Below are 9,261 nucleotides of genomic sequence, written 5' to 3' on the forward strand. Positions count from 1 at the left end.
AGAGCAGAAAGTGTGCTCTCCATCAGTCTGCCCCATAAAACCAGCAAAGACTCATTGCTGTCTCAGCAGACCACGTGCTTCCCAAACGGTTAATTAGAACCTTCCACTGCGCTGATCCCACTTTTAATTCCGACCCTGCCTTCATTCATTGGCTGTAGGGGTAGTAGAGGTAGAAACCCTCAGAATATTTAAGAAGTAATTGGATGCGCACTTGCATTTCCAAGGCCTACAAGGAAAAGGCCAAGTTCTGGAAAACGGGATTAGAATAGTTAGAGGGCTGCTTTTGACTGGTGCAGACTGGATGGGCTGAAGGACCTTTTTCTGTGCTGTAGACCACTATGACTCTTTACGCATTTACCTGTTTACCCAACCAGGCTTTAAGATCAGGAAGTGTGCGTTAATATGTATTAAGTGAAAACCCCAATTAATGTCCTCTACCCAGAATTTATTAAATAAAATGAACACACAATTAACAGGTAGCACACATCTTTTTATTAAATGTTGTGGTTCTGTTCGCCGAGCTGGAAGTTTTTGCTGCAAACGTTTCGTTCCCTGGCTAGGGAACATCATCAGTGCTGTTGGAGCCTCGTGTGAAGCGCTGCTTTGGTGTTTCTTCCGGTATTTATAGTGGTTTGTTCTTGCCGCTTCCGGGTATAAATCACTATAAATACCGGAAGAAACATCAAAGCAGCGCTTCACAGGAGGCTCCAATAGCACTGATGATGTTCCCTAGCCAGGGAACGAAACGTTTGCAGCAAAAGCTTCCAGCTCGGCGAACAGAACCACAACAACGGACACCCGAGCTACAAATCTTCAACCAGACTTTTTATTAAATACCAGCTATACTTACCCCTCAAATGAGGTGGCATACATCATGGGCCACCTCACTGGCATGAGGCTGAATACATTCTTTGGTAAATTACGTTCTTATCTATGATATTACTGCATCACATTAAAAATAACCTACATTTAACATTTTAGTTGTGAGGTATTAACATTATGGTCAATGACTTTGTCTTGATTATTCACAAATACAACCAGCTGAATTTATACAAACTTGTTGGCAGTATGATAATCAAAGATTCTTTACACGAACAAACAGAATTTGGACATCAAACACACGAAGTCTTGATTTTCCAACATTGTGCAAACTGGTTCCAAGAAATCTCAACAATGCTTTAAATATTTGCAAGCTGTGCAGCCAAATACTAATGATACCAACCTCAAAAAATCTGGGCTGCAGTTGTGGCCTCTCATTATTTGATCTGGTTGTGATTTGCTTTCACTGATGAGTTACATTACTCACACTGCTGAAGAAGGATTACTTAAGGATTTCTCAATAAATACCTGGCAACCAATGCAGGAGAGTCAGAATTCACATGCAGGATTCATTGTTAGTTGGTCACAGAACATTGAGGAAGAAAATGTGTCTTTTATTTCGGGGAATTTAATCATTACACAATAGGTGCCTGATGCGTAACCCTGGTGATTTTGATTGCCTGTCAAACTTAGACAAAAAAAACTTCTACATGTTGGAACTGAACAGATCAGTTCTGCAGCTGTTTGGGACCTTTACCAAGAATGATGCATTCTCCTACAAGTATGCTGACTACAGCAAACTCTGTTTCTTCTGATGCTTTTGCTACCTCTGTACTGTCCTAGATGACCCATAATTTCCTCCTGTTGAACATTGGGGATATGGAAGTAGATTTGAAGAGTCATACAGCACAGAAATAGACCATTCAATCCAACCAGACCATGCTGACCATAATCCCAAACCTGATGAAGGGCTTTTGCCCGAAACGTCGATTTTGCTGCTCCTCGGATGCTGCCTGAACTGCTGTGCTCTTCCAGCACCACTAATCCAGAATCTGGTTTCCAGCATCTGTCGTCATTGTCTTTATCTATAATCCCAAACTAGACTAATCCCACTTGCCTGCACTTGGCCCACATTCTTCCAAACATTTCTTATTCATTTACTTATCTAAATGTCTTTTAGATGTTATTAATGTATCCGCAAGCACCACAGCCTCTGGAAATTTATTCTCCACACAAATCACTCTCTGTGTCAAAAGATTGCCCCTCATGTCTTTTTAAAGCTTTCTCATTTCAAATATGCCCCCACCATCTTGAAATCCACCACCCTAGGGAAAATCACCTATTATTCACCTCACCTATCATTATTTTATAAACCTCTATAAGGTCACCTCTCAAATCAGAGGATGAACTGGAGGAAGGGTCAATGGACTCGAAATATTAATTCTGCTTTTTCTCAACTGTTGCTACAAGACCTATTCAGTTTGTCCAGCAATTTCTGATTTTTTTCCTGTTGTACCATGTTTGTTTATCAAAGCAACTATTATTTCTGGTAATAAAATAGAACAAAACGATTTAATCCCGTGGTTCTCAAAGCTTTTCAGATTGGACCGTAATAAAAAAATTCTGAACCTCTCACATTCCTTTATGGAGGCTTTAGCACTAAGTCTGTAAATGAAGAATCTTATCACTTACTAATGATAGTAAGTGATCATTTATCACTTATCAATCTTATCACTTACTAATGATAAATCATAGTCCCTATCTTCCTTCTCTCTATCTTTTCATCATCATCGTTAACTTTTGTTTGTGTCTTTTTCCTTCACTTTCTATCAGTCTTGTCTTCCACTTCTTTAAAAAGGATGAGGGACATCACTCTGTGGTTATCTCTCTTGTTAACACATTTTCTGAAATTTCCAGAATATTTAATATTCTGAATAGATGCATTATTATCGATGGCATGTTTTGTTTCTTGTCAAATATGCATTGTTGCTGCGTGCAATCATGTGTTGAGATTTTTTAATTTTTCCCAACAAAAAAGAATAAATTGAAATTGTTTTAAAAAGACATTTCTCTAAATTAGAGAGAAAAAAAAGCCTTACAAACCTTATCCTGGCATAGATCAAATTCAGAATGAAACATTTGTCAGAAGGTCAAAGCTGATTTGTTATTTTCTGTGTCAGAGCAGTAATACGAAGTTGGTTAAAATTTAAAAGCCATACTGATCTCAGATTTCGTATACAAAACATCTTTTTCATGATTAATTTACATTTCCTTCAGGGACAAAAACTTCACTAAAAAAATCATCCATTTGTGGCAAATAAGGAGAATTGAAGGTGGATAAAAGCAAATTACTGCAGATGCTGGAATCTGAAACCAAAAGAGAAAATGCTGGAAAATCTCAGCAGGTCTGGCAGCATCTGTAAGGAGAGAAAAGAGCGGACATTTCGAGTCTAACTGACCCTTTGCCAAAGCTAAAAAAAAGGGAGAAATAGGGAGGTATTTATACTAGGCTGAGAGGTGTGTCGTGGCTCCAGAAGCAAAGGTAGCAATAAAGAGGTGTTAATGACAGTGCATAGAGAGATTATAAGGAGATTAGGAGCTGTGAATGACCAAGGCCAGTGCTATGTGACAAAATATGTGGGGGATGGGTGAAGCAGAGGCAAAATGGAAAACAGGGGAGAAGGCTAGCAAAGGGGGAAGAGGAGAGGAAAAAAGTGATGAGAGAGTGGGGAGCGAGGGAAAGAGAGACAATCAAGAAATAAGAGGTACAGAAAAGTGAAAAAAGTTTATACAAAGATAAATAAAATAAATGAAATGAGAGTTAAAGGTGGCAATATGTTATAAGAAGAGCCTTATAATGCCAAAAAGAGATGACAATGTTATGGATTAGGAGGATTTTAAGATTGAGCAAACCATGATCAAGAAATTGGTAGAGAGAAAATAGAATATGAGAGTAAACTAGCAAGAGAAATAAGAACATGTATTTGCAGACATATAAAAGGGAAGAGATGCATGAAAATGGACATGGATCTCAGCAAGTAAAGATAAGAGAACCTTCGCTGGAGAATTAGAAAATGGCAGCAATATTAAATATATACTTATGTCTGTCTTCAAAGGTGAAAGGCACAAAAACATTCTGCAAAGGGAGGGAACCATAGGTCCAATGAGTTGAGTAACTCATTAGAAATAAGAAGAGAGAGTGCTGGAAATACAGACAGGGCTAAAGTCTCAAATCAAAATCTTCCTTCAGATTACCTCAGATTTCCAGCATTTGCAGTATTTGATTTGATTAAAGCAATTAATATCAGTGTAGAAATAATATTGAAGGAATGAATGGAACTAAAACCCAAGAAATCCTACATGTGAAGGTTTTAGAAAAGCTAGCTGCAAAGATAATGGACGAATTTCCTTTGACTTTCCATACTCACGGGACTTTAGAATGGTCTCTGTTATAGGAGTGTATAGTGCCAGCCAATGCTAACATGGGGTTGGATAGATTACTGGCACCAACCTCCTTTTTTGTCTGAGACTACAGGACGTAGTTGGTCAATGTGGAAGCAGAAAAATACTTGGCTATCTCATGAGAAGAGGTTCTTAAAGTTGTTTTTTGTTCGATAGCAGTCAGGTCAGGTAAGGTCACCATAGGGTTGGTCTCTCATTTCAGAGATGACTGGTGACAGCTTAACCCCCTGAGGGGTTAGGCAAGGTCGAAAAGGAGGATCCTTCATGATAGCCTGAGCTATTACAAGAATTGAACCCACACTCTTAATATCAGTCTATACTATAAGCCAGCCATCCAGCTAATAGACCCCATGTTATAATGGAGAGTAGAAGGTGATTTGTTCATTATTCAGATACCAGGCAGGTCCAAGCTAGACATAGTTACAAAGACTGTGAGGAGACTGAGATAATAGATCTGTCTTCCTCAGATTTTCTGCCTTTTCCCACCCAAGTCCTAATGAGTTATTAGATTGGGTAGAGCTTACTGTAGCCTTCAGCATAACCCTTTCAGAACCATGACCCTTTCAGAACCAGAACCATTATATGACAATCCTTGGCTGTCAGGTTACTGGGGGATAATATGGCAGGATGCAAAATAAGTGGAGTGCCAGCTGAGTAGGATGCTAGGTGGGCCGGGTATCATGTAGTTAAGGTGCTAGGTGAATAAGATGCCAGCATGGTAGTGTGCCAAGTAGGTAGGATACCAGGTAAGTCAGGTCAAGGGTAAGATGTGGGGAAGGTGCCATATAAGTGCTGACATTTGAAGATAGATTGGGGCAGCTGCTGGGTCTGTCAGAGTTTGCAAGGCGGGTGTTAGGGACTACATTTTGGGAGACTGGATGAATATCAGGGGGCTAGTAGGGGATTTCAGGGCTGGTGGGTAATAAGGGTGGGGGTCATGGGGACTGGGACATTGCATGCAGGGAAAGACATTCAGCTCATGGATTAGACCCAGCTGTCTCTCAGAGAACCTTGGTCTTTGGGCTCCCTCAATTTGTGACTACCTTCATACTCACAGCATCCCTGCCTTGCCTTTTCGCCCCCTCAGCCAGATCTTAAATGCTCACTGTTCTTCTCTCCTGCCTTAGTGATCATCATAGACTCAAAGCCTGGAAGATTTCTATGTGTGTCAGCAGCAACAGGTCATGGAGTGTGCGGGTTGCCGTGCAGCACTGTGCAATGTCAATCTCACACCTGACACACATACTGATGACATATGTGTGAAACGCTCACTACATATGGCACATTAACTGAATGGTCATGTCTCAAAGTCCAAGAGGAGTAAGTCACAGGAAACACTGTTCAGGGAGTTCCCAGCAACAGTAGCCAACCATGTTAGACCAAGGGCTTGAGCACAGTTATTTAGCCAATAGGGAGAGACCCTGCCAGGGAGTCCACACTTCTGCAGTCCAGGGACTGGTCAGCTGTGTGGGACCAGTGCAACCACTGCAGGAATCATGAGGAAGCAGTTGGAGAACTGCACGGAGATCAGAGGTTTGGTTCCCTCATTGTTCTGGCCTGTCTGTCTAAGACATGGGCGACACTCAGTCCCGGTGGTCTGCCCACTAAATGTCAAGGCAATGCCGATCTTCAATAAGAGAGAATGTAACTATAACTCTTTGATGTTCAATGGCATTATCATCACTGAATCCCCAATTATCAACCACCTGTTCTGAGGAAGGGTCAATGGACCTGAAACGTTAACTCTGATTTCTCTCCACACATGCCAGACCTGCTGAGCTCTCTCAGCAAATTCTCTTTTCACATCAACAACCTTAGGGTTATCATCAACCAGAGACTGAACTGGACCAGCCATATAAATATAGGGACTATAAGAACAAATCAAAACCTAGAAACTTTGCAGGGAGTAACTCACTTTCTGTCTGTTCAAAGCCCCTCAACCATTGAAAAGGCACAAGTTAATACTGTGATTAAATTTTCCCCACTTGCTTGGATGAGTGCAGCTCCAGAAGCTTGACACAATCCAGAACAAAGCAACCTGTTTGATTGGCATTCCATCCACCACCTTCAACATTCACTCCCTTCCCCATAATGCACAGTTACAGCAGTGTGTACCATTTACAAGACACACTGCAGCAACTCACTCAAGCTCTCCTCACAAAACATTGTCAACCTATGATCTCTGCCCCTGAGAAGATCAAGGGCAGCAGATACAAGAAACACCCCCACCACCTGCAAGTCCTCCTCCAAGTTATGCGCAATTCTGACTTGAGAATATATCGTCATTCCTTCTCTGTCACTAAGTCAAAATCTGGAACTCACCTCCAAACAGCACTATGGGATCTCTGCAACATGAGGATTTCCACAGATCAAGAAGGCAGCTCACCATCACCTCCTCCAGGGGAAGAACATCAAACACTGGCCTGGCTCGTGACACCCACATCCTTTAAACAGATTTAAATGAAAAATAAATATTATAAAATAATGAGTCCCATTGACTAATATCACTGATTAGATTCCCTACAATGTGGAAACAGGCCTTCAGCCCAACAAGTCCACACCAACCCTCCGAAGTGCAACCCATCCAGACCCATTCCCCTCTGACTCATGCACCTAACACTACAAGCAATTTAGCATGGCTAATTCATCTGTCCTGCACATCCTTGGACTGTGGGAGGAAATCCACACAGACACGCAGAGAATGTGCAAACTCTACACAGACTGTTGCCTGAGGTGGAAATTGAACCCAAGTCCCTAGCACTGTGAGTCAGCAGTGCTAACTACTGAGCCACTGTGCTACCCATATGATGTCAAAAGAGTCCTTTCAGTGAAGTTTTGGTTTTATAAAAATATTGATATCAGCATGTGTCTTATTCAATATCCATTGAATCCACTGTCAAAACAGATCTTGACCTCAAAAATTAAACCACAATGATGTTTGTATTTGTTAATCTGAAGAAAAATACTAAAGGCAATACAATTTTTGTGTGAGGTCATGCCTCCCACATAACTTGCGTCATTGTATATTTCTGTAAAAGTTCTGATTAATTTACTCAGGTTGTCCATTTCCTGCGCTAGAATTTGCAAAATTGAGATAATTAAAGTTGATTTTGGCAGCTTGTCTACTCCACAGCCCCCGATCAGTCCTTCATCTTTATTCAGATCTTTAAGCCATTCTCGCACAAAGGACTGCCTTTTCAAGTTTGAGGCCAAGAAATAGCTGGCACATGCACTTCCATGTTTTTCCTCACCATCACAACCACCATCTCCCCCACTCCCCACCACCAGGGGGAATCATTCACTCGCTGGGATTTTTTTAGAGAGATGGTAATTTAAGTGGAGAAAGGCTCCCAGTCAAATTATAGGGCGTGGCTAGACTGTCCAAGTTGAGGGCCTCATCTTAGACCTTCCATTTTGAGAGGAGCAACAGCCAGGTGTCGGAGAGGGTAAGTGACTGAGAGGGTGCTACAAAATGGAGGCACCCTCCATACAGCTCTCCCCAACATTCAAGTTAAAAGCCGAGAAAGCAGCCAGACCACTGTTGTAATCGGAGGCCTGGGTAGAAATCCCTTCCATGGGCAGCCTTGGACTGTGTCTGCCTCATGATGTCAAGAATGGCTCACGGGCCTGACTGGGCACTAAGGCCACACACACGAACCTTGATAAAAATGGCTGACAGTTTGCACATTCTCCCCGTGTCTGCGTGGGTTTCCTCTGGGTGCTCCGGTTTCCTCCCACAGTCCAAACAAAATGTGCAGTTTAGGTGAATTGGCCTTGCTAAATTACCCGTAGTGTTAGGTGAAGGGGCAAATGTAGGGGAATGGGTCTGGGTGGGTTGTGCTTCAGTGGGTCGGTGTGGACTTGTTGGGCCGAAGGGCCTGTTTCCACACTGTAAATAATCTAATCTAATCATGAACGGGGCTAAGAAGTCAGCTGGGCCTGGTATTTTTTCACTCTTTCCCTTTCATACCCAACTTCAATCGGACATAAACATTCAGCCCAAGCATTCCTGATGCATATCATGATGTTTCTAGGAAATATATTTCATCGATCGAGAGATACAGGGAGACTTTCCACGTAACATAATTGTAGAAATAAAGCAGATAAATAAATGAGAGTGATACATGTTTATCTTTACTGTGTTACTCATTCCTATTCAGCTTGTACAATGTACACTACTTGTGGGCAATAAATTGAAGCAAGAACTTTCACTGTTGTATACTGATTTTGTTACAATGGAATGGAGAATGGTCTCTTGTAACCTAACTTTCACAAAACTTCACAGCCATGAGTTATTTTTGAAATGTAGCCAATTTTCTTGTGATACATTATCTACTAATGGATGAAAATTTCTTCTCCCACTCCATATTTGGATTAAACTTTATAACCTCCATAGAGACCAATAGCCTTTAAAGAGATAGCCAAACTTCCAGTCAACAGCTAACAGAATTCATGTCAAGATTTCAAATTTTAGAACCTTTACTGTAACTGAGGGTGACCTTATAGAGTTTTATAAAATCATGAGGGGCATTGTTAGGGTGAATAGGCCAAGGTCTTTTCCCTGGGATGGGGGGAGGTCCAGAACTAGAGAACAGAGGTTTAAGGTGAGAGAGGAAAGATTTAAAAGGAACCTCAGGGGCAACTTTGACATGCAAACGGTGGTGCGTGTATGGAGTGAGCCGCCAGAGGAAGTGGTGGAGGCTGGTACAATTACAACATTAAAAGGCGTCTGGATGGATATAGAAATAGGAAGGTTTTAAAGAGATATGGCCCAAGTGCTGGCTAATGGGACTAGATTAATTTAGGATATCTGATTGGCATGGACGTGTTGAGCCGAAGGATCTGTTTCGGTGCTGGACAGCTCTATGATCCTATGACTCTAAATGACCAAGTCACTATTGATTAAACATTATTTTGTTATGTAAGCAACTTATCCACCCACACTCTGCATGGTGAAAGATGCAGTCAGCATTTTCTCTG

The sequence above is a fragment of the Hemiscyllium ocellatum genome, chromosome 10 (assembly GCF_020745735.1).
Source record: "Hemiscyllium ocellatum isolate sHemOce1 chromosome 10, sHemOce1.pat.X.cur, whole genome shotgun sequence".
NCBI classification, from domain to species: domain Eukaryota; kingdom Metazoa; phylum Chordata; class Chondrichthyes; order Orectolobiformes; family Hemiscylliidae; genus Hemiscyllium; species Hemiscyllium ocellatum.